We start from the raw sequence: 26,314 nt of genomic DNA, 5'->3' as shown, positions 1-26,314 counted from the left end.
CTAGGAGAAATTGTCCTCACAGAAATCCCTTGGAATTGCGTAGAGACAAGAGTCTAAAATTTTCACTTAACGTAGCCCTAAAAATCTACATTAGATACCTGATATTACCTGACCAGTAGAGATGAAGAAGTACAGTAAAAGAAATAGGAAGTACCATTTTCAGTTCCAAAGATATTGAAGGCCCAAAAGATAAGCTTTCAAACAACTAGACTGCAAAACGCTATGCAGTCCAAGTGTTGAAAATGGAGGTCAGGAAAACACTGAAGAACCAAAGGGTCTCAGAATCACAAAAGGCAGAATACCAGAAAAGGGGAAGAGAAAGTCTAAAGACGAGCCAAAAGATATCAGAAAACTCAGTGGATGTGATAATATCAGGGCTAAAATTCAGTCCTTAGCAGACTAGATAATGCAGAGGGACGCGTGAATGACTGTGAAGACAGGGGAACAGAAATCCCTCGGTCAGATTCGGACATAGGAAAGCAAGTGCAAAACAATGAAAATATTGCTGTTGTATCCTGGGTTAAGACAGGGCATGAAAGACTAGAATTCATAAGAGTCCCAGATGGAAAAGCAAGAGATAAAGAAATAAAATATGTCTGAAAATTTATCTGTAGAAATATCAGACTGAAACTTGTTGAAAGCCAAGAAAAAATCATCTATGCGAATTCAGGAATTACACAGCATCCAAAGGAGGTGGAATCCCAATAGACCTACAAGCAGCTGTATGATTCCAATCAACAAAGTTCACGAATATCACAGTGATTTAAAATGCACCTGGAGGAAACAACATAGTCACAAGGGAACCTCCAGAGGGGTTTCAGCTTATAACTCGGCAGCAATATTGCAGGACAGGGAGGAGTGCCAGGACACAGACCATATATTGAATGGCCAAAGGCTGCCACCTAGGGTAGCCTATGCCACATGACCACCATTTCTAATAACGGTAGAGCTAGAGCAATCCACAGACCGGCAAATCATAAAAGAATTCAGCAGTTCAAAACTTCTTCTAAAAGGAAGGTTGAGAATACTCCCCGGAATAGAAAAGCAGCAAGATGAAATGGAAAGAAGAAAACCATTATTGGAAATGCAAGAAGAGCATGAATGGCAAAGAAGAAACAAGAAGAAGGCAAGGAGGACATCAAAACCTTAAAGATTGGAGAGGGAAGCAGGAAATCATAGGTGATTGGAAGCACTCTCTTAAGTGAATCAGCTTATTTGACTCTCTGTTTGAAGCGAAAGGAGAGATGCATGTCCTGACGTGTTTGCAAAACAAGCGAGAAGCAGACCAACAAAGAATCAAACCAACAAACATGCACCAAAATGGTACGGTTGGCTGACATATACCATGGGAAACATGATTATTCAAAAGAAAATACTCAAGGTGATGTCAAGGATCATTCAGCACGCATCGACCCAGTATTGCGGCTTGCATGTACTCAGCACACTGGTATTCGGAAATCAGAGGCGTGCATTCATATTCGTAAATATAGATTCATAAGAGCATATCGTGACCTCACCCAAATGCCGATTTGGAATCCACTGGATTCCTAGTCCGTGATGTAGTCTTGTATGTCTTCCAACAGGATGAAGGGATGCCATATTCTACGCTACGTAGAGAAGAATTATAAGAAGCCTATAACAAAGGCAAGTAGCTCTGCCAAAGTGTACTAAGAACAAAAGAGACAGACAGTAACGTGCACATTGGGGTTGGTTTCATTTCTTGGAAATTCAGCCCCCATGAAACAAATAGATCCATGTCCTGAGAGTGTGGGTTTTTCAGCAGAAATCATGCGAAGCATATGTATTCCGGTTGTACGGATATTATAGGAACATAAGTCTCCTTTACTGGGTCTCTGTGTACTGTGAACTCTTAGAAAGTTTAAAGACGTGTGAAACCTTCAACTGAAAAGGGACACACTTCTCTCCATTGGTACTCTGCATACAGATCTGAACAAAAGGAAAGAGGGAAGAAGAAAGGCCCATGGGACGCTAGTGGGCAGAACCACATTTACTTTAGGAACCTCTCGTCGGATGCAGCCCCTCCCCCAACACTGACAAGATGCAGCAGCCATTGGGGATGGCAGTTACCGGTTGGATTCCAGGTGGAATGTTGGTGTGTTCCACGAGGCTTGTTGTGGCTGTTGGATCCTAGGTAACCGGGCCGAGTTCTGTGGGTGGATCAGTGTGATAGAGGGGCTGCAGGCCTCTGTGGAGCTTGGCTTTGGTGTTTGGTCCGGGAAGCTGTGTAAGTTCGAGATACTTCTGCTGCCCAAAGACCTGAGTTCACAGGTCAGTTTCCAGAACCTGAAAGGGCAGACAGTGGAAGATCTGCCTGTCATCAGCTTACAGGTGAGGCTCTGAGGTACTTTCAGACTTGCCCAGTCCTGGTGAAGTCGACTTTAGGGGAGTCACGAAGAGAAGCTGGCCGAAAAGCTGGCTGCACGGATTGAGGAGAGATGCGAACACATGGATGAGAGATGTTCTGCTACAATGGAGAATACAGGCGTGGAGACAGCTGTAGAGGATACCAGGCTCAAAAGACATTCAGGAGACATATTGAACCTCGCTGATACTGGCAGAAACATACGGAGTGCCAACGTGGACTTGAGGAAGTTCCTCAATTCTCTTCTCCAAGAACGGGTCCAAGGTCCCTGACGTGTGCAAGAGAAGAGATGGCAGAGATGATCAAAACGCTCCTGTTCTTGGAAGAGGTCGTGAGAATCCACACGTCCCAAGGGGCCTTCCCAAGCCATTCAGACCAAAATTCACCAAGCCCAGGTAAGCCTTTTCCCAGGTTTGGGCCTAGCTAGCAAGCACTTGCCCTTCCCTCCCCTCCACTCACGCATCCATTTTGAAGGTTCAGTACCTGAGCGGCAATGAAGCCATTAGGAGAAGGGCAAGTCCCTCCTAGAATCAGAGTTCCTCCAGCTTCACACTCTGTGAACAACAGTGAACTCCTTAAAGGTCAAATAGTCTCGGCTGAAATAGATAGGAATTGAATACATAGCTCACACCTAGAAACGATGGCCTTCCGCTAGATTCAGCAAATGTTGTGTTTCTGTCTTCCCTGGGGTGAAGGGAGTGTGGTAAGTGAGGGGAATCTTTGACTGAACTTGAATCTGTATTAGGCCTCAGTTTTTCAAGACAGTATAGGTAAATAGTACAAGTCAGAAAGTGAAGTGTACTGTAAAAGTCGCCAATGACATTAAAGACACAGCTTATGTGGATCGTCTTTCACTTGAGTCAAGCCCCCGGGGGCACTATATCATGTGGGTGCAGACTTGGTTGCGTTAAATGGCTTTACCCAACATGATCGGAAGATTAACTGTTCTCATCACTGATAGAAAACACCTGGTTCTCCATAGACAAGCATAACTGCAGCAGGGTTCTCCTAGCTCTAATGCCTCTAGGTGCTTTTGGATTCAAACCTAAATGTATATATTTGGTTTGTTTCCTCTTGTATTTTCCTAGAGAGGGATGTTACCCCTTGAAATGCCAACATTGGCCAGTAGGTGACAAATAGGACTAAAGAGCACCACATGCCCAAGTGTATCCAAGGTTGGGGGTTATTTCATGTTTCCAATAGTTATTTCATGGTTCCTGTTGGTCTCGGAGGCTTCAACCGTAAAGAGCTGACATGACCCCTTTAACAGTTTGGACTGCTAGTTTGCATTCTATCTGTCTAGGTTTTCCGTAGTGCTGACAAAATGTTACCAAAATTGACAAGTCTGGCTTCTAGGTCGATTTAGTGTGTTTCAAAAAATAACTTCATTTTCGTATAACTCCCAAAACATGGAAATGAATTCTGTTAAAATTCTTAAAGACTGCAAATGAGATATCAACACAATGTCAAAACAGGTTTCTTTGGACAACCCCTCCCACCACGGCTGTATAGAAACCAAGAGCTAAGCAAATATCACATTTCTGTGAAATGTATCTGGATAGTATTGATTCATCGATGCCCAGTTGGCAGAGAAGAAGTGCAACCTGCACTCCCGCGCTCCCTTGTACAGAGAAATGTAAAACTCCACTCACCCAGCCTTTGGCACAGGACACTTGCCGAAGAGAGGTCTGTTACTTCCAAAGACAGGATGAGGCCTCAGGACACCTGGAAGCAGGAGAAGGCAAAGCAGGGAATGGAAACCAGTGCAGGGTCTGACCAACAAGGGTGAAACCCTGTTTAACTTGGACGCACCCTCTCAAGCGGACAGGAGGCATGAGATTGAAGGTGATGTGCTGAGATTTACAAGAGTGCACAGCAGATGCTTGGCTGACAGAACTCAAAGAAACCAGCGCAAAATATCCCCACAGTTGATTCTGAGACCAAGATCCGTGATGCCAAATTACAGTTAGCAGGGGCATCGGTAAGTGAGGTATAGGGCTACGGTTGATGGCATACGCTGAGTCTCAGGGATCTGGAGTGCGTTGTGGGATGTGGTGGGTCTAATCAATAGAGCAAACTGAACATTGTACCAATGATAAATCAACCACACTGGTCGCGCGGTTGAGATTACCGATATGTCTCATGGCCACACCCAGTGCATCTGCAGGACCAGGGACCAATTGGGCATTTTGCCAATAGAGCACTTGTGGGGCTGAATCAGAGCTATCGTGCATCTGTTCTGAAGGATCCAGGGGGCCTTGGGTTTGAAATCAGAATGAAAAGCCTTAGGATCTGCTACATTCATAACCTGGGCTGGGATTATGGTTTGGTTTGAGGCACAGGATGCGCAACAGCTCTGTGGTGGCCTTCGTGCACCCGTGCCACAAGGATGATAGGACAAGTTAGAGTGGTCCAAGTCCACAGCGTGAGAAGAGGAAGCATTTCTTCAGCACTATCACCCAAAATCGGATGCTACATTTTGGATGGCACCGGCACGGTACGGCAGCGAGGACACCAAGGTCGGTCTGCGGGATCATTCCAGCAGGCCCTGATTTGTGACATCCATGGATGTGCTTCCACTGTTGTTTCAGAAGACAGAGAAGCTCTGGGAATAACTGCTTTCATTGGGACATTCCCGTGGCACTACAAAGCACAAGCGCACTCTCAGTTTGCTGTTTTGGAAACACTCCAAAATGACATAGAGCAGAATGCAGAGCTGAGAACCTTTAGAATCCTCATTTCCACAAGAGGCCGTGTCCTGCGCACTTTCAGAATTGTGAGATAAGCGTAATCAAAATGAAGTTATGCTAATCGAAATAGTATGGGTTGTTCATCACAACAAATGCAACACCAGCAATTGGAGATATACCAGACAACACACACAGGAAGAGAATATGGCATCAATGTCTAGGAGAAATTGTCCTCACAGAAATCCCTTGGAATTGCGTAGAGACAAGAGTCTAAAATTTTCACTTAACATAGCCCTAAAAATCTACATTAGATACCTGATATTACCTGACCAGTAGAGATGAAGTAGTACAGTAAAAGAAATAGGAAGTACCATTTTCAGTTCCAAAGATATTGAAGGCCCAAAAGATAAGTTTTCAAACAACTAGACTGCAAAACGCTATGCAGTCCAAGTGTTGAAAATGGAGGTCAGGAAAACACTGAAGAACCAAAGGGTCTCAGAATCACAAAAGGCAGAATACCAGAAAAGGGGAAGAGAAAGTCTAAAGACGAGCCAAAAGATATCAGAAAACTCAGTGGATGTGATAATATCAGGGCTAAAATTCAGTCCTTAGCAGACTAGATAATGCAGAGGGACGCGTGAATGACTGTGAAGACAGGGGAACAGAAATCCCTCGGTCAGATTCGGACATAGGAAAGCAAGTGCAAAACAATGAAAATATTGCTGTTGTATCCTGGGTTAAGACAGGGCATGAAAGACTAGAATTCATAAGAGTCCCAGATGGAAAAGCAAGAGATAAAGAAATAAAATATGTCTGAAAATTTATCTGTAGAAATATCAGACTGAAACTTGTTGAAAGCCAAGAAAAAATCATCTATGCGAATTCAGGAATTACACAGCATCCAAAGGAGGTGGAATCCCAATAGACCTACAAGCAGCTGTATGATTCCAATCAACAAAGTTCACGAATATCACAGTGATTTAAAATGCACCTGGAGGAAACAACATAGTCACAAGGGAACCTCCAGAGGGGTTTCAGCTTATAACTCGGCAGCAATATTGCAGGACAGTGAGGAGTGCCAGGACATAGACCATATATTGAATGGCCAAAGGCTGCCACCTAGGGTAGCCTATGCCACATGACCACCATTTCTAATAACGGTAGAGCTATAGCAATCCACAGACCGGCAAATCATAAAAGAATTCAGCAGTTCAAAACTTCTTCTAAAAGGAAGGTTGAGAATACTCCCCGGAATAGAAAAGCAGCAAGATGAAATGGAAAGAAGAATACCATTATTGGAAATGCAAGAAGAGCATGAGTGGCAAAGAAGAAACAAGAAGAAGGCAAGGAGGACATCAAAACCTTAAAGATTGGAGAGGGAAGCAGGAAATCATAGGTGATTGGAAGCACTCTCTTAAGTGAATCAGCTTATTTGACTCTCTGTTTGAAGCGAAAGGAGAGATGCATGTCCTGACGTGTTTGCAAAACAAGCGAGAAGCAGACCAACAAAGAATCAAACCAACAAACATGCACCAAAATGGTACGGTTGGCTGACATATACCATGGGAAACATGATTATTCAAAAGAAAATACTCAAGGTGATGTCAAGGATCATTCAGCACGCATCGACCCAGTATTGCGGCTTGCATGTACTCAGCACACTTGTATTCGGAAATCAGAGGCGTGCATTCATATTCGTAAATATAGATTCATAAGAGCATATCGTGACCTCACCCAAATGCCGATTTGGAATCCACTGGATTCCTAGTCCATGATGTAGTCTTGTATGTCTTCCAACAGGATGAAGGAATGCCATATTCTACGCTACGTAGAGAAGAATTGTAAGAAGCCTATAACAAAGGCAAGTAGCTCTGCCAAAGTGTATTAAGAACAAAAGAGACAGACAGTAACGTGCACATTGGGGTTGGTTTCATTTCTTGGAAATTCAGCCCCCATGAAACAAATAGATCCATGTCCTGAGAGTGTGGGTTTTTCAGCAGAAATCATGCGAAGCATATGTATTCCGGTTGTACGGATATTATAGGAACATAAGTCTCCTTTACTGGGTCTCTGTGTACTGTGAACTCTTAGAAAGTTTAAAGACGTGTGAAACCTTCAACTGAAAAGGGACACACTTCTCTCCATTGGTACTGTGCATAGAGATCTGAACAAAAGGAAAGAGGGAAGAAGAAAGGCCCATGGGACGCTAGTGGGCAGAACCACATTGACTTTAGGAACCTCTCGTCGGATGCAGCCCCTCCCCCAACACTGACAAGATGCAGCAGCCATTGGGGATGGCAGTTACCGGTTGGATTCCAGGTGGAATGTTGGTGTGTTCCACGAGGCTTGTTGTGGCTGTTGGATCCTAGGTAACCGGGCCGAGTTCTGTGGGTGGATCAGTGTGATGGAGGGGCTGCAGGCCTCTGTGGAGCTTGGCTTAGGTGTTTGGTCCGGGAAGCTGTGTAAGTTCGAGATACTTCTGCTGCCCAAAGACCTGAGTTCACAGGTCAGTTTCCAGAACCTGAAAGGGCAGACAGTGGAAGATCTGCCTGTCATCAGCTTACTGGTGAGGCTCCGAGGTACTTTCAGACTTGCCCAGTCCTGGTGAAGTCGACTTTAGGGGAGTCACGAAGAGAAGCTGGCCGAAAAGCTGGCTGCACGCATTGAGGAGAGATGCGAACACATGGATGAGAGATGTTCTGCTACAATGGAGAATACAGGCGTGGAGACAGCTGTAGAGGATACCAGGCTCAAAAGACATTCAGGAGACATATTGAACCTCGCTGATACTGGCAGAAACATACGGAGTGCCAACGTGGACTTGAGGAAGTTCCTCAATTCTCTTCTCCAAGAACGGGTCCAAGGTCCCTGACGTGTGCAAGAGAAGAGATGGCAGAGATGATCAAAACGCTCCTGTTCTTGGAAGAGGTCGTGAGAATCCACACGTCCCAAGGGGCCTTCCCAAGCCATTCAGACCAAAATTCACCAAGCCCAGGTAAGCCTTTTCCCAGGTTTGGGCCTAGCTAGCAAGCACTTGCCCTTCCCTCCCCTCCACTCACGCATCCATTTTGAAGGTTCAGTACCTGAGCGGCAATGAAGCCATTAGGAGAAGGGCAAGTCCCTCCTAGAATCAGAGTTCCTCCAGCTTCACACTCTGTGAACAACAGTGAACTCCTTAAAGGTCAAATAGTCTCGGCTGAAATAGATAGGAATTGAATACATAGCTCACACCTAGAAACGATGGCCTTCTGCTAGATTCAGCAAATGTTGTGTTTCTGTCTTCCCTGGGGTGAAGGGAGTGTGGTAAGTGAGGGGAATCTTTGACTGAACTTGAATCTGTATTAGGCCTCAGTTTTTCAAGACAGTATAGGTAAATAGTACAAGTCAGTAAGTGAAGTGTACTGTAAAAGTCGCCAATGACATTAAAGACACAGCTTATGTGGATCGTCTTTCACTTGAGTCAAGCCCCCGGGGGCACTATATCATGTGGGTGCAGACTTGGTTGCGTTAAATGGCTTTACCCAACATGATCGGAAGATTAACTGTTCTCATCACTGATAGAAGAACACCTGGTTCTCCATAGACAAGCATAAGTGCAGCAGGGTTCTCCTAGCTATAATGCCTCTAGGTGCTTTTGGATTCAAACCTAAATGTATATATTTGGTTTGTTTCCTCTTGTATTTTCCTAGAGAGGGATGTTACCCCTTGAAATGCCAACATTGGCCAGTCGGTGACAAATAGGACTAAAGGGCACCACATGCCCAAGTGTATCCAAGGTTGGGGGTTATTTCATGTTTCCAATAGTTATTTCATGGTTCCTGTTGGTCTCGGAGGCTTCAACCGTAAAGAGCTGACATGACCCCTTTAACAGTTTGGACTGCTAGTTTGCATTCTATCTGTCTAGGATTTCCGTAGAGCTGACCAAATGTTACCAAAATTGACAAGTCTGGCTTCTAGGTCGATTTAGTGTGTTTCAAAATTAACTTCATTTTCGTATAACGACCAAAACATGGAAATGAATTCTGTTAAAATTCTTAAAGACTGCAAATGAGATATCAAAACAATGTCAAAACAGGTTTCTTTGGACAACCCATCCCACCACGGCTGTATAGAAACCAAGAGCTAAGCAAATATCACATTTCTGTGAAATGTATCTGGATAGTGTTGATTCATCGATGCCCAGTTGGCAGAGAAGAAGTGCAACCTGCACTCCCGCGCACCCTTGTACAGAGAAATGTAAAACCCCACTCACCCAGCCTTTGGCACAGGACACTTGCCGAAGAGAGGTCTGTTACTTCCTAAGACAGGATGAGGCCTCAGGACACCTGGAAGCAGGAGAAGGCAAAGCAGGGAATGGAAACCAGTGCAGGGTCTGACCAACAAGGGTGAAACCCTGTTTGACTTGGACGCACCCTCTCAAGCGGACAGGAGACATGAGATTGAAGGTGATGTGCTGAGATTTACAAGAGTGCACAGCAGATGCTTGGCTGACAGAACTCAAAGAAACCAGCGCAAAATATCCCCACAGTTGATTCTGAGACCAAGATCCGTGATGCCAAATTACAGTTAGCAGGAGCATCGGTAAGTGAGGTATAGGGCTACGGTTGATGGCATACGCTGAGTCTCAGGGATCTGGAGTGCGTTGTGGGATGTGGTGGGTCTAATCAAGAGAGCAAACCGAACAGTGTACCAATGATAAATCAACCACACTGGTCGCGCGGTTGAGATTACCGATATGTCCCATGGCCACACCCAGTGCATCTGCAGGACCAGGGACCAATTGGGCATTTTGCCAATAGAGCACGTGTGGGGCTGAATCAGAGCTATCGTGCATCTGGTCTGAGGGATCCAGGGGGCCTTGGGTTTGAAATCAGAATGAAAAGCCTTAGGATCTGCTACATTCATAACCTGGGCTGGGATTATGGTTTGGTTTGAGGCACAGGATGCGCAACAGCTCTGTGGTGGCCTTCGTGCACCCGTGCCACAAGGATGATAGGACAAGGTAGAGTGGTCCAAGTCCACAGCGTGAGAAGAGGAAGCATTTCCTTCAGCACAATCTCCCAAAATCGGATGCTACATTTTGGATGGCACAGGCACGGTACTGCAGCGAGGACACCAAGGACGGTCTGCGGGATCATTCCAGCAGGCCCTGATGTGTGACATCCATGGATGTGCTTCCACTGGTGTTTCAGTAGACAGAGAACCTCTGGGAAGAACTGCTTTCATTGGGACATTCCCGTGGCACTACAAAGCACAAGCGCACTCTCAGTTTGCTCTTTTGGAAACACTCCAAAATGACATAGAGCAGAATGCAGAGCTGAGAACCTTTAGAATCCTCATTTCCACAAGAGACCGTGTCCTGCGCACTTTCAGAATTGTGAGATAAGCGTAATCATAATGAAGTTATGCTAATCGAAATAGTATGGGTTGTTCATCACAACAAATGCAACACCAGCAATTGGAGATATACCAGACAACACACACAGGAAGAGAATATGGCATCAATGTCTAGGAGAAATTGTCCTCACAGAAATCCCTTGGAATTGCGTAGAGACAAGAGTCAAAAACTTTCACTTAACATAGCCCTAAAAATCTACATTAGATACCTGATATTACCTGACCAGTAGAGATGAAGAAGTACAGTAAAAGAAATAGGAAGTACCATTTTCAGTTCCAAAGATATTGAAGGCCCAAAAGATAAGCTTTCAAACAACTAGAATGCAAAACGCTATGCAGTCCAAGTGTTGAAAATGGAGGTCAGGAAAACACTGAAGAACAAAAGGGTCTCAGAATCACAAAAGGCAGAATACCAGAAAAGGGGAAGAGAAAGTATAAAGACGAGCCAAAAGATATCAGAAAACTCAGTGGATGTGATAATATCAGGGCTAAAATTCAGTCCTTAGCAGACTAGATAATGCAGAGGGACGCGTGAATGACTGTGAAGACAGGGGAACAGAAATCCCTTGGTCAGATTCGGACATAGGAAAGCAAGTGCAAAACAATGAAAATATTGCTGTTGTATCCTGGGTTAAGACAGGGCATGAAAGACTAGAATTCATAAGAGTCCCAGATGGAAAAGCAAGAGAAAAAGAAATAAAATATGTCTGAAAATTTATCTGTAGAAATATCAGACTGAAACTTGTTGAAAGCCAAGAAAATATCATCTATGCGAATTCAGGAATTACACAGCATCCAAAGGAGGTGGAATCCCAATAGACCTACAAGCAGCTGTATGATTCCAAACAACAAAGTTCACGAATATCACAGTGATTTAAAATGCACCTGGAGGAAACAACATAGTCACAAGGGAACCTCCAGAGGGGTTTCAGCTTATAACTCGGCAGCAATATTGCAGGACAGGGAGGAGTGCCAGGACACAGACCATATCCTGAATGGCCAAAGGCTGCCACCTAGGGTAGCCTATGCCACATGACCACCATTTCTAATAACGGCAGAGCTAGAGCAATCCACAGACCGGCAAATCACAAAAGAATTCAGCAGTTCAAAACTTCTTCTAAAAGGAAGGTTGAGAATACTCCCCAGAATAGAAAAGCAGCAAGATGAAATGGAAAGAAGAAAACCATTATTGGAAATGCAAGAAGAGCATGAGTGGCAAAGAAGAAACAAGAAGAAGGCAAGGAGGACATCAAAACCTTAAAGATTGGAGAGGGAAGCAGGAAATCATAGGTGATTGGAAGCACTCTCTTAAGTGAATCAGCTTATTTGACTCTCTGTTTGAAGCGAAAGGAGAGATGCATGTCCTGACGTGTTTGCAAAACAAGCGAGAAGCAGACCAACAAAGAATCAAACCAACAAACATGCACCAAAATGGTACGGTTGGCTGACATATACCATGGGAAACATGATTATTCAAAAGAAAATACTCAAGGTGATGTCAAGGATCATTCAGCACGCATCGACCCAGTATTGCGGCTTGCATGTACTCAGCACACTTGTATTCGGAAATCAGAGGCGTGCATTCATATTCGTAAATATAGATTCATAAGAGCATATCGTGACCTCACCCAAATGCCGATTTGGAATCCACTGGATTCCTAGTCCGTGATGTAGTCTTGTATGTCTTCCAACAGGATGAAGGAATGCCATATTCTACGCTACGTAGAGAAGAATTGTAAGAAGCCTATAACAAAGGCAAGTAGCTCTGCCAAAGTGTACTAAGAGCAAAAGAGACAGACAGTAAATTGCACATTGGGGTTGGTTTCATTTCTTGGAAATTCAGCCCCCATGAAACCAATAGATCCATGTCCTGAGAGTGTGGGTTTTTCAGCAGAAATCATGCGACGCATATGTATTCCGGTTGTACGGATATTATAGGAACATAAGTCTCCTTTACTGGGTCTCTGTGTACTGTGAACTCTTAGAAAGTTTAAAGACGTGTGAAACCTTCAACTGAAAAGGGACACACTTCTCTCCATTGGTACTGTGCATACAGATCTGAACAAAAGGAAAGAGGGAAGAAGAAAGGCCCATGGGACGCTAGTGGGCAGAACCACATTGACTTTAGGAACCTCTCGTCGGATGCAGCCCCTCCCCCAACACTGACAAGATGCAGCAGCCATTGGGGATGGCAGTTACCGGTTGGATTCCAGGTGGAATGTTGGTGTGTTCCACGAGGCTTGTTGTGGCTGTTGGATCCTAGGTAACCGGGCCGAGTTCTGTGGGTGGATCAGTGTGATGGAGGGGATGCAGGCCTCTGTGGAGCTTGGCTTAGGTGTTTGGTCCGGGAAGCTGTGTAAGTTCGAGATACTTCTGCTGCCCAAAGACCTGAGTTCACAGGTCAGTTTCCAGAACCTGAAAGGGCAGACAGTGGAAGATCTGCCTGTCATCAGCTTACTGGTGAGGCTCCGAGGTACTTTCAGACTTGCCCAATCCTGGTGAAGTCGACTTTAGGGGAGTCACGAAGAGAAGCTGGCCGAAAAGCTGGCTGCACGCATTGAGGAGAGATGCGAACACATGGATGAGAGATGTTCTGCTACAATGGAGAATACAGGCGTGGAGACAGCTGTAGAGGATACCAGGCTCAAAAGACATTCAGGAGACATATTGAACCTCGCTGATACTGGCAGAAACATACGGAGTGCCAACGTGGACTTGAGGAAGTTCCTCAATTCTCTTCTCCAAGAACGGGTCCAAGGTCCCTGACGTGTGCAAGAGAAGAGATGGCAGAGATGATCAAAACGCTCCTGTTCTTGGAAGAGGTCGTGAGGATCCACACGTCCCAAGGGGCCTTCCCAAGCCATTCAGACCAAAATTCACCAAGCCCAGGTAAGCCTTTTCCCAGGTTTGGGCCTAGCTAGCAAGCACTTGCCCTTCCCTCCCCTCCACTCACGCATCCATTTTGAAGGTTCAGTACCTGAGCGGCAATGAAGCCATTAGGAGAAGGGCAAGTCCCTCCTAGAATCAGAGTTCCTCCAGCTTCACACTCTGTGAACAACAGTGAACTCCTTAAAGGTCAAATAGTCTCGGCTGAAATAGATAGGAATTGAATACATAGCTCACACCTAGAAACGATGGCCTTCCGCTAGATTCAGCAAATGTTGTGTTTATGTCTTCCCTGGGGTGAAGGGAGTGTGGTAAGTGAGGGGAATATTTGACTGAACTTGAATCTGTATTAGGCCTCAGTTTTTCAAGACAGTATAGGTAAATAGTACAAGTCAGAAAGTGAAGTGTTCTGTAAAAGTCGCCTATGACATTAAAGACACAGCTTATGTGGATCGTCTTTCACTTGAGTCAAGCCCCCGGGGGCACTATATCATGTGGGTGCAGACTTGGTTGCGTTAAATTACTTTACCCAACATGATCGGAAGATTAACTGTTCTCATCACTGATAGAAGAACACCTGGTTCTCCATAGACAAGCATAAGTGCAGCAGGGTTCTCCTAGCTATAATGCCTCTAGGTGCTTTTGGATTCAAACCTAAATGTATATATTTGGTTTGTTTCCTCTTGTATTTTCCTAGAGAGGGATGTTACCCCTTGAAATGCCAACATTGGCCAGTCGGTTACAAATAGGACTAAAGGGCACCACATGCCCAAGTGTATCCAAGGTTGGGGGTTATTTCATGTTTCCAATAGTTATTTCATGGTTCCTGTTGGTCTCGGAGGCTTCAACCGTAAAGAGCTGACATGACCCCTTTAACAGTTTGGACTGCTAGTTTGCATTTTATCTGTCTAGGTTTTCCGTAGAGCTGACAAAATGTTACCAAAATTGACAAGTCTGGCTTCTAGGTCGATTTAGTGTGTTTCAAAAAATAACTTCATTTTCGTATAACTCCCAAAACATGGAAATGAATTCTGTTAAAATTCTTAAAGACTGCAAATGAGATATCAACACAATGTCAAAACAGGTTTCTTTGGACAACCCCTCCCACCACGGCTGTATAGAAACCAAGAGCTAAGCAAATATCACATTTCTGTGAAATGTATCTGGATAGTGTTGATTCATAGATGCCCAGTTGGCAGAGAAGAAGTGCAACCTGCACTCCCGCGCTCCCTTGTACAAAGAAATGTAAAACTCCTCTCACCCAGCCTTTGGCACAGGACACTTGCCGAAGAGAGGTCTGTTACTTCCAAAGACAGGATGAGGCCTCAGGACACCTGGAAGCAGGAGAAGGCAAAGCAGGGAATGGAAACCAGTGCAGGGTCTGACCAACAATGGTGAAACCCTGTTTGACTTGGACGCACCCTCTCAAGCGGACAGGAGACATGAGATTGAAGGTGATGTGCTGAGATTTACAAGAGTGCACAGCAGATGCTTGGCTGACAGAACTCAAAGAAACCAGCGCAAAATATCCCCACAGTTGATTCTGAGACCAAGATCCGTGATGCCAAATTACAGTTAGCAGGAGCATCGGTAAGTGAGGTATAGGGCTACGGTTGATGGCATACGCTGAGTCTCAGGGATCTGGAGTGCATTGTGGGATGTGGTGGGTCTAATCAAGAGAGCAAACCGAACAGTGTACCAATGATAAATCAACCACACTGATCGCGCGGTTGAGATTACCGATATGTCCCATGGCCACACCCAGTGCATCTGCAGGACCAGGGACCAATTGGGCATTTTGCCAATAGAGCACGTGTGGGGCTGAATCAGAGCTATCGTGCATCTGGTCTGAGGGATCCAGGGGGCCTTGGGTTTGAAATCAGAATGAAAAGCCTTAGGATCTGCTACATTCATAACCTGGGCTGGGATTATGGTTTGGTTTGAGGCACAGGATGCGCAACAGCTCTGTGGTGGCCTTCGTGCACCCGTGCCACAAGGATGATAGGACAAGGTAGAGTGGTCCAAGTCCACAGCGTGAGAAGAGGAAGCATTTCTTTCAGCACTATCTCCCAAAATCGAATGCTACATTTTGGATGGCACAGGCACGGTACGGCAGCGAGGACACCATGGACGGTCTGCGGGATCATTCCAGCAGGCCCTGATGTGTGACATCCATGGATGTGCTTCCACTGGTGTTTCAGTAGACAGAGAAGCTCTGGGAAGAACTGCTTTCATTGGGACATTCCCGTGGCACTACAAAGCACAAGCGCACTCTCAGTTTGCTGTTTTGGAAACACTCCAAAATGACATAGAGCAGAAAGCAGAGCTGAGAACCTTTAGAATCCTCATTTCCACAAGAGGCCGTGTCCTGCGCACTTTCAGAATTGTGAGATAAGCGTAATCATAATGAAGTTATGCTAATCGAAATAGTATGGGTTGTTCATCACAACAAATGCAACACCAGCAATTGGAGATATACCAGACAACACACACAGGAAGAGAATATGGCATCAATGTCAAGGAGAAATTGTCCTCACAGAAATCCCTTGGAATTGCGTAGAGAAAAGAGTCAAAAATTTTCACTTAACATAGCCCTAAAAATCTACATTAGATAGCTGATATTACCTGACCAGTAGAGATGAAGAAGTACAGTAAAAGAAATAGGAAGTACCATTTTCAGTTCCAAAGATATTGAAGGCCCAAAATATAAGCTTTCAAACAACTAGACTGCAAAACGCTATGTAGTCCAAGTGTTGAAAATGGAGGTCAGGAAAACACTGAAGAACAAAAGGGTCTCAGAATCACAAAAGGCAGAATACCAGAAAAGGGGAAGAGAAAGTCTAAAGACGAGCCAAAAGATATCAGAAAACTCAGTGGATGTGATAATATCAGGGCTAAAATTCAGTCCTTAGCAGACTAGATAATGCAGAGGGACGCGTGAATGACTGTGAAGACAGGGGAATAGAAATCCCTCGGTCAGATTCGGACATAGGAAAGCAAGTGCAAAACAATGAAAATATTGCTGTTGTATCCTGGGTTAAGACAGGGCATGAAAGACTAGAATTCATAAGAGTCCCAGATGGAAAAGCAAGAGATAAAGAAATAAAATATGTCTGAAATTTTATCTGTAGAAATATCAGACTGAAACTTGTTGAAAGCCAAGAAAAAATCATCTATGCGAATTCAGGAATTACACAGCATCCAAAGGAGGTGGAATCCCAATAGACCTACCAACAGCTGTATGATTCCAATCAACAAAGTTCACGAATATCACAATGATTTAAAATGCACCTGGAGGAAACAACATAGTCACAAGGGAACCTCCAGAGGGGTTTCAGCTTATAACTCGGCAGCAATATTGCAGGACAGGGAGGAGTGCCAGGACACAGACCTTATCCTGAATGGCCAAGTGCTGCCACCTAGGGTAGCCTATGCCACATGACCACCATTTCTAATAACGGCAGAGCTAGAGCAATCCACAGACTGGCAAATCATAAAAGAATTCAGCAGTTCAAAACTTCTTCTAAAAGGAAGGTTGAGAATACTCACCGGAATAGAAAAGCAGCAAGATGAAATGGAAAGAAGAAAACCATTATTGGAAATGCAAGAAGAGCATGAGTGGCAAAGAAGAAACAAGAAGAAGGCAAGGAGGACATCAAAACCTTAAAGATTGGAGAGGGAAGCAGGAAATCATAGGTGATTGGAAGCACTCTCTTAAGTGAATCAGCTAATTTGACTCTCTGTTTGAAGCGAAAGTAGAGATGCATGTCCTGACGTGTTTGCAAAACAAGCGAGAAGCAGACCAACAAAGAATCAAACCAACAAACATGCACCAAAATGGTACGGTTGGCTGACATATACCATGGGAAACATGATTATTCAAAAGAAAATACTCAAGGTGATGTCAAGGATCATTCAGCACGCATCGACCCAGTATTGCGGCTTGCATGTACTCAGCACACTTGTATTCGGAAATCAGAGGCGTGCATTCATATTCGTAAATATAGATTCATAAGAGCATATCGTGACCTCACCCAAATGCCGATTTGGAATCCACTGGATTCCTAGTCCGTGATGTAGTCTTGTATGTCTTCCAACAGGATGAAGGAATGCCATATTCTACGCTACGTAGAGAAGAATTGTAAGAAGCCTATAACAAAGGCAAGTAGCTCTGCCAAAGTGTACTAAGAGCAAAAGAGACAGACAGTAAAGTGCACATTGGGGTTGGTTTCATTTCTTGGAAATTCAGCCCCCATGAAACCAATAGATCCATGTCCTGAGAGTGTGGGTTTTTCAGCAGAAATCATGCGACGCATATGTATTCCGGTTGTACGGATATTATAGGAACATAAGTCTCCTTTACTGGGTCTCTGTGTACTGTGAACTCTTAGAAAGTTTAAAGACGTGTGAAACCTTCAACTGAAAAGGGACACACTTCTCTCCATTGGTACTGTGCATACAGATCTGAACAAAAGGAAAGAGGGAAGAAGAAAGGCCCATGGGACGCTAGTGGGCAGAACCACATTTACTTTAGGAACCTCTCGTCGGATGCAGCCCCTCCCCCAACACTGACAAGATGCAGCAGCCATTGGGGATGGCAGTTACCGGTTGGATTCCAGGTGGAATGTTGGTGTGTTCCACGAGGCTTGTTGTGGCTGTTGGATCCTAGGTAACCGGGCCGAGTTCTGTGGGTGGATCAGTGTGATGGAGGGGCTGCAGGCCTCTGTGGAGCTTGGCTTAGGTGTTTGGTCCGGGAAGCTGTGTAAGTTCGAGATACTTCTGCTGCCCAAAGACCTGAGTTCACAGGTCAGTTTCCAGAACCTGAAAGGGCAGACAGTGGAAGATCTGCCTGTCATCACCTTACTGGTGAGGCTCTGAGGTACTTTCAGACTTGCCCAGTCCTGGTGAAGTCGACTTTAGGGGAGTCACGAAGAGAAGCTGGCCGAAAAGCTGGCTGCACGGATTGAGGAGAGATGCGAACACATGGATGAGAGATGTTCTGCTCCAATGGAGAATACAGGCGTGGAGACAGCTGTAGAGGATACCAGGCTCAAAAGACATTCAGGAGACATATTGAACCTCGCTGATACTGGCAGAAACATACGGAGTGCCAACGTGGACTTGAGGAAGTTCCTCAATTCTCTTCTCCAAGAACGGGTCCAAGGTCCCTGACGTGTGCAAGAGAAGAGATGGCAGAGATGATCAAAATGCTCCTGTTCTTGGAAGAGGTCGTGAGAATCCACACGTCCCAAGGGGCCTTCCCAAGCCATTCAGACCAAAATTCACCAAGCCCAGGTAAGCCTTTTCCCAGGTTTGGGCCTAGCTAGCAAGCACTTGCCCTTCCCTCCCCTCCACTCACGCATCCATTTTGAAGGTTCAGTACCTGAGTGGCAATGAAGCCATTAGGAGAAGGGCAAGTCCCTCCTAGAATCAGAGTTCCTCCAGCTTCACACTCTGTGAACAACAGTGAACTCCTTAAAGGTCAAATAGTCTCGGCTGAAATAGATAGGAATTGAATACATAGCTCACACCTAGAAACGATGGCCTTCCGCTAGATTCAGCAAATGTTGTGTTTCTGTCTTCCCTGGGGTGAAGGGAGTGTGGTAAGTGAGGGGAATCTTTGACTGAACTTGAATCTGTATTAGGCCTCAGTTTTTCAAGACAGTATAGGTAAATAGTACAAGTCAGAAATTGAAGTGTACTGTAAAAGTCGCCAATGACATTAAAGACACAGCTTATGTGGATCGTCTTTCACTTGAGTCAAGCCCCCGGGGGCACTATATCATGTGGGTGCAGACTTGGTTGCGTTAAATGGCTTTACCCAACATGATCGGAAGATTAACTGTTCTCATCACTGATAGAAGAACACCTGGTTCTCCATAGACAAGCATAACTGCAGCAGGGTTCTCCTAGCTCTAATGCCTCTAGGTGCTTTTGGATTCAAACCTAAATGTATATATTTGGTTTGTTTCCTCTTGTATTTTCCTAGAGAGGGATGTTACCCCTTGAAATGCCAACATTGGCCAGTAGGTGACAAATAGGACTAAAGGGCACCACATGCCCAAGTGTATCCAAGGTTGGGGGTTATTTCATGTTTCCAATAGTTATTTCATGGTTCCTGTTGGTCTCGGAGGCTTCAACCGTAAAGAGCTGACATGACCCCTTTAACAGTTTGGACTGCTAGTTTGCATTCTATCTGTCTAGGTTTTCCGTAGAGCTGACAAAATGTTACCAAAATTGACAAGTCTGGCTTCTAGGTCGATTTAGTGTGTTTCAAAAAATAACTTCATTTTCGTATAACTCCCAAAACATGGAAATGAATTCTGTTAAAATCCTTAAAGACTGCAAATGAGATATCAACACAATGTCAAAACAGGTTTCTTTGGACAACCCCTACCACCACGGCTGTATAGAAACCAAGAGCTAAGCAAATATCACATTTCTGTGAAATGTATCTGGATAGTGTTGATTCATCGATGCCCAGTTGGCAGAGAAGAAGTGCAACCTGCACTCCCGCGATCCCTTGTACAGAGAAATGTAAAACTCCACTCACCCAGCCTTTGGCACAGGACACTTGCCGAAGAGAGGTCTGTTACTTCCAAAGACAGGATGAGGCCTCAGGACACCTGGAAGCAGGAGAAGGCAAAGCAGGGAATGGAAACCAGTGCAGGGTCTGACCAACAAGGGTGAAACCCTGTTTGACTTGGACACACCCTCTCAAGCGGACAGGAGACATGAGATTGAAGGTGATGTGCTGAGATTTACAAGAGTGCACAGCAGATGCTTGGCTGACAGAACTCAAGAAACCAGCGCAAAATATCCCCACAGTTGATTCTGAGACCAAGATCCGTGATGCCAAATTACAGTTAGCAGGAGCATCGGTAAGTGAGGTATAGGGCTACGGTTGATGGCATACGCTGAGTCTCAGGGATCTGGAGTGCGTTGTGGGATGTGGTGGGTCTAATCAAGAGAGCAAACCGAACAGTGTACCAATGATAAATCAACCACACTGGTCGCGCGGTTGAGATTACCGATATGTCCCATGGCCACACCCAGTGCATCTGCAGGACCAGGGACCAATTGGGCATTTTGCCAATAGAGCATGTGTGGGGCTGAATCGGAGCTATCGTGCATCTGGTCTGAGGGATCCAGGGGGCCTTGGGTTTGAAATCAGAATGAAAAGCCTTAGGATCTGCTACATTCATAACCTGGGCTGGGATTATGGTTTGGTTTGAGGCACAGGATGCGCAACACCTCTGTGGTGGCCTTCGTGCACCCGTGCCACAAGGATGATAGGACAAGGTAGAGTGGTCCAAGTCCACAGCGTGAGAAGAGGAAGCATTTCCTTCAGCACTATCTCCCAAAATCGGATGCTACATTTTGGATGGCACCGGCACGGTACGGCAGCGAGAACAACAAGGTCGGTCTGCGGGATCATTCCAGCAGGCCCTGATGTGTGACATCCATGGATGTGCTTCCACTGGTGTTTCAGTAGACAGAGAATCTCTGGGAAGAACTGCTTTCATTGGGACATTCCCGTGGCACTACAAAGCACAAGCGCACTCTCAGTTTGCTGTTTTGGAAACACTCCAAAATGACATAGAGCAGAATGCAGAGCTGAGAACCTTTAGAATCCTCATTTCCACAAGAGGCCGTGTCCTGCGCACTTTCAGAATTGTGAGATAAGCGTAATCAAAATGAAGTTATGCTAATCGAAATAGTATGGGTTGTTCATCACAACAAATGCAACACCAGCAATTGGAGATAAACCAGACAACACACACAGGAACAGAATATGGCATCAATGTCTAGGAGAAATTGTCCTCACAGAAATCCCTTGGAATTGCGTAGAGACAAGAGTCTAAAGTTTTCACTTAACATAGCCCTAAAAATCTACATTAGATACCTGATATTACCTGACCAGTAGAGATGAAGAAGTACAGTAAAAGAAATAGGAAGTACCATTTTCAGTTCCAAAGATATTGAAGGCCCAAAAGATAAGCTTTCAAACAACTAGACTGCAAAACGCTATGCAGTCCAAGTGTTGAAAATGGAGGTCAGGAAAACACTGAAGAACAAAAGGGTCTCAGAATCACAAAAGGCAGAATACCAGAAAAGGGGAAGAGAAAGTCTAAAGACGAGCCAAAAGATATCAGAAAACTCAGTGGATGTGATAATATCAGGGCTAAAATTCAGTCCTTAGCAGACTAGATAATGCAGAGGGACGCGTGAATGACTGTGAAGACAGGGGAACAGAAATCCCTCGGTCAGATTCGGACATAGGAAAGCAAGTGCAAAACAATGAAAATATTGCTGTTGTATCCTGGGTTAAGACAGGGCATGAAAGACTAGAATTCATAAGAGTCCCAGATGGAAAAGCAAGAGATAAAGAAATAAAATATGTCTGAAAATTTATCTGTAGAAATATCAGACTGAAACTTGTTGAAAGCCAAGAAAAAATCATCTATGCGAATTCAGGAATTACACAGCATCCAAAGGAGGTGGAATCCCAATAGACCTACCAGCAGCTGTATGATTCCAATCAACAAAGTTCACGAATATCACAGTGGTTTAAAATGCACCTGGAGGAAACAACATAGTCACAAGGGAACCTCCAGAGGGGTTTCAGCTTATAACTCGGCAGCAATATTGCAGGACAGGGAGGAGTGCCAGGACACAGACCATTTCCTGAATGGCCAAAGGCTGCCACCTAGGGTAGCCTATGCCACATGACCACCATTTCTAATAACGGCAGAGCTAGAGCAATCCACAGACCGGCAAATCATAAAAGAATTCAGCAGTTCAAAACTTCTTCTAAAAGGAAGGTTGAGAATACTCCCCGGAATAGAAAAGCAGCAAGATGAAATGGAAAGAAGAAAACCATTATTGGAAATGCAAGAAGAGCATGAGTGGCAAAGAAGAAACAAGAAGAAGGCAAGGAGGACATCAAAACCTTAAAGATTGGAGAGGGAAGCAGGAAATCATAGGTGATTGGAAGCACTCTCTTAAGTGAATCAGCTTATTTGACTCTCTGTGTGAAGCGAAAGGAGAGATGCATGTCCTGACGTGTTTGCAAAACAAGCGAGAAGCAGACCAACAAAGAATCATCCAACAAACATGCAACAAAATGGTACGGTTGGCTGACATATACCATGGGAAACATGATTATTCAAAAGAAAATACTCAAGGTGATGTCAAGGATCATTCAGCACGCATCGACCCAGTATTGCGGCTTGCATGTACTCAGCACACTTGTATTCGGAAATCAGAGGCGTGCATTCATATTCGTAAATATACATTCATAAGAGCATATCGTGACCTCACCCAAATGCCGATTTGGAATCCACTGGATTCCTAGTCCGTGATGTAGTCTTGTATGTCTTCCAACAGGATGAAGGAATGCCATATTCTATGCTACGTAGAGAAGAATTGTAAGAAGCCTAAAACAAAAGCAAGTAGCTCTGCCAAAGTGTACTAAGAGCAAAAGAGACAGACAGTAAAGTGCACATTGGGGTTGGTTTCATTTCTTGGAAATTCAGCCCCCATGAAACCAATAGATCCATGTCCTGAGAGTGTGGGTTTTTCAGCAGAAATCATGCGACGCATATGTATTCCGGTTGTACGGATATTATAGGAACATAAGTCTCCTTTACTGGGTCTCTGTGTACTGTGAACTCTTAGAAAGTTTAAAGACGTGTGAAACCTTCAACTGAAAAGGGACACACTTCTCTCCATTGGTACTGTGCATACAGATCTGAACAAAAGGAAAGAGGGAAGAAGAAAGGCCCATGGGACGCTAGTGGGCAGAACCACATTGACTTTAGGAACCTCTCGTCGGATGCAGCCCCTCCCCCAACACTGACAAGATGCAGCAGCCATTGGGGATGGCAGTTACCGGTTGGATTCCAGGTGGAATGTTGGTGTGTTCCACGAGGCTTGTTGTGGCTGTTGGATCCTAGGTAACCGGGCCGAGTTCTGTGGGTGGATCAGTGTGATGGAAGGGCTGCAGGCCTCTGTGGAGCTTGGCTTAGGTGTTTGGTCCGGGAAGCTGTGTAAGTTCGAGATACTTCTGCTGCCCAAAGACCTGAGTTCACAGGTCAGTTTCCAGAACCTGAAAGGGCAGACAGTGGAAGATCTGCCTGTCATCAGCTTACTGGTGAGGCTCCGAGGTACTTTCAGACTTGCCCAGTCCTGGTGAAGTCGACTTTAGGGGAGTCACGAAGAGAAGCTGGCTGAAAAGCTGGCTGCACGGATTGAGGAGAGATGCGAACACATGGATGAGAGATGTTCTGCTCCAATGGGGAATACAGGCGTGGAGACAGCTGTAGAGGATACCAGGCTCAAAAGACATTCAGGAGACATATTGAACCTCACTGATACTGGCAGAAACATACGGAGTGCCAACGTGGACTTGAGGAAGTTCCTCAATTCTCTTCTCCAAGAACGGGTCCAAGGTCCCTGACGTGTGCAAGAGAAGAGATGGCAGAGATGATCAAAACGCTCCTGTTCTTGGAAGAGGTCGTGAGAATCCACACGTCCCAAGGGGCCTTCCCAAGCCATTCAGACCAAAATTCACCAAGCCCAGGTAAGCCTTTTCCCAGGTTTGGGCCTAGCTAGCAAGCACTTGCCCTTCCCTCCCCTCCACTCACGCATCCATTTTGAAGGTTCAGTACCTGAGTGGCAATGAAGCCATTAGGAGAAGGGCAAGTCCCTCCTAGAATCAGAGTTCCTCCAGCTTCACACTCTGTGAACAACAGTGAACTCCTTAAAGGTCAAATAGTCTCGGCTGAAATAGATAGGAATTGAATACATAGCTCACACCTAGAAACGATGGCCTTCCGCTAGATTCAGCAAATGTTGTGTTTCTGTCTTCCCTGGGGTGAAGGGAGTGTGGTAAGTGAGGGGAATCTTTGACTGAACTTGAATCTGTATTAGGCCTCAGTTTTTCAAGACAGTATAGGTAAATAGTACAAGTCAGAAAGTGAAGTGTACTGTAAAAGTCGCCAATGACATTAAAGACACAGCTTATGTGGATCGTCTTTCACTTGAGTCAAGCCCCCGGGGGCACTATATCATGTGGGTGCAGACTTGGTTGCGTTAAATGGCTTTACCCAACATGATCGGAAGATTAACTGTTCTCATCACTGATAGAAGAACACCTGGTTCTCCATAGACAAGCATAACTGCAGCAGGGTTCTCCTAGCTCTAATGCCTCTAGGTGCTTTTGGATTCAAACCTAAATGTATATATTTGGTTTGTTTCCTCTTGTATTTTCCTAGAGAGGGATGTTACCCCTTGAAATGCCAACATTGGCCAGTAGGTGACAAATAGGACTAAAGGGCACCACATGCCCAAGTGTATCCAAGGTTGGGGGTTATTTCATGTTTCCAATAGTTATTTCATGGTTCCTGTTGGTCTCGGAGGCTTCAACCGTAAAGAGCTGACATGACCCCTTTAACAGTTTGGACTGCTAGTTTGCATTCTATCTGTCTAGGTTTTCCGTAGAGCTGACAAAATGTTACCAAAATTGACAAGTCTGGCTTCTAGGTCGATTTAGTGTGTTTCAAAAAATAACTTCATTTTCGTATAACTCCCAAAACATGGAAATGAATTCTGTTAAAATCCTTAAAGACTGCAAATGAGATATCAACACAATGTCAAAACAGGTTTCTTTGGACAACCCCTACCACCACGGCTGTATAGAAACCAAGAGCTAAGCAAATATCACATTTCTGTGAAATGTATCTGGATAGTGTTGATTCATCGATGCCCAGTTGGCAGAGAAGAAGTGCAACCTGCACTCCCGCGATCCCTTGTACAGAGAAATGTAAAACTCCACTCACCCAGCCTTTGGCACAGGACACTTGCCGAAGAGAGGTCTGTTACTTCCAAAGACAGGATGAGGCCTCAGGACACCTGGAAGCAGGAGAAGGCAAAGCAGGGAATGGAAACCAGTGCAGGGTCTGACCAACAAGGGTGAAACCCTGTTTGACTTGGACACACCCTCTCAAGCGGACAGGAGACATGAGATTGAAGGTGATGTGCTGAGATTTACAAGAGTGCACAGCAGATGCTTGGCTGACAGAACTCAAGAAACCAGCGCAAAATATCCCCACAGTTGATTCTGAGACCAAGATCCATGATGCCAAATTACAGTTAGCAGGAGCATCGGTAAGTGAGGTATAGGGCTACGGTTGATGGCATACGCTGAGTCTCAGGGATCTGGAGTGCGTTGTGGGATGTGGTGGGTCTAATCAAGAGAGCAAACCGAACAGTGTACCAATGATAAATCAACCACACTGGTCGCGCGGTTGAGATTACCGATATGTCCCATGGCCACACCCAGTGCATCTGCAGGACCAGGGACCAATTGGGCATTTTGCCAATAGAGCATGTGTGGGGCTGAATCGGAGCTATCGTGCATCTGGTCTGAGGGATCCAGGGGGCCTTGGGTTTGAAATCAGAATGAAAAGCCTTAGGATCTGCTACATTCATAACCTGGGCTGGGATTATGGTTTGGTTTGAGGCACAGGATGCGCAAAAGCTCTGTGGTGGCCTTCGTGCACCCGTGCCACAAGGATGATAGGACAAGGTAGAGTGGTCCAAGTCCACAGCGTGAGAAGAGGAAGCATTTCCTTCAGCACTATCTCCCAAAATCGGATGCTACATTTTGGATGGCACCGGCACGGTACGGCAGCGAGAACAACAAGGTCGGTCTGCGGGATCATTCCAGCAGGCCCTGATGTGTGTCATCCATGGATGTGCTTCCACTGGTGTTTCAGTAGACAGAGAATCTCTGGGAAGAACTGCTTTCATTGGGACATTCCCGTGGCACTACAAAGCACAAGCGCACTCTCAGTTTGCTGTTTTGGAAACACTCCAAAATGACATAGAGCAGAATGCAGAGCTGAGAACCTTTAGAATCCTCATTTCCACAAGAGGCCGTGTCCTGCGCACT

At 45.2% G+C, this 26,314-nt stretch overlaps 1 long non-coding RNA gene across 1 annotated transcript in view; it reads right to left on the bottom strand.

Moving 5' to 3' along the window:
- Positions 1 to 26,314, bottom strand: part of LOC140695281 (uncharacterized) — an 898,783-nt gene that overhangs the window by 531,504 nt on the left and 340,965 nt on the right. The gene's annotated exons all lie outside the window — the stretch shown is intronic.

This window comes from Vicugna pacos, unplaced genomic scaffold (genome assembly GCF_048564905.1).
Source record: "Vicugna pacos unplaced genomic scaffold, VicPac4 scaffold_193, whole genome shotgun sequence".
Taxonomy (NCBI): domain Eukaryota; kingdom Metazoa; phylum Chordata; class Mammalia; order Artiodactyla; family Camelidae; genus Vicugna; species Vicugna pacos.
Note: the sequence above shows the minus strand (reverse complement) of the source record. Positions and strands in the feature narration are given on the sequence as shown.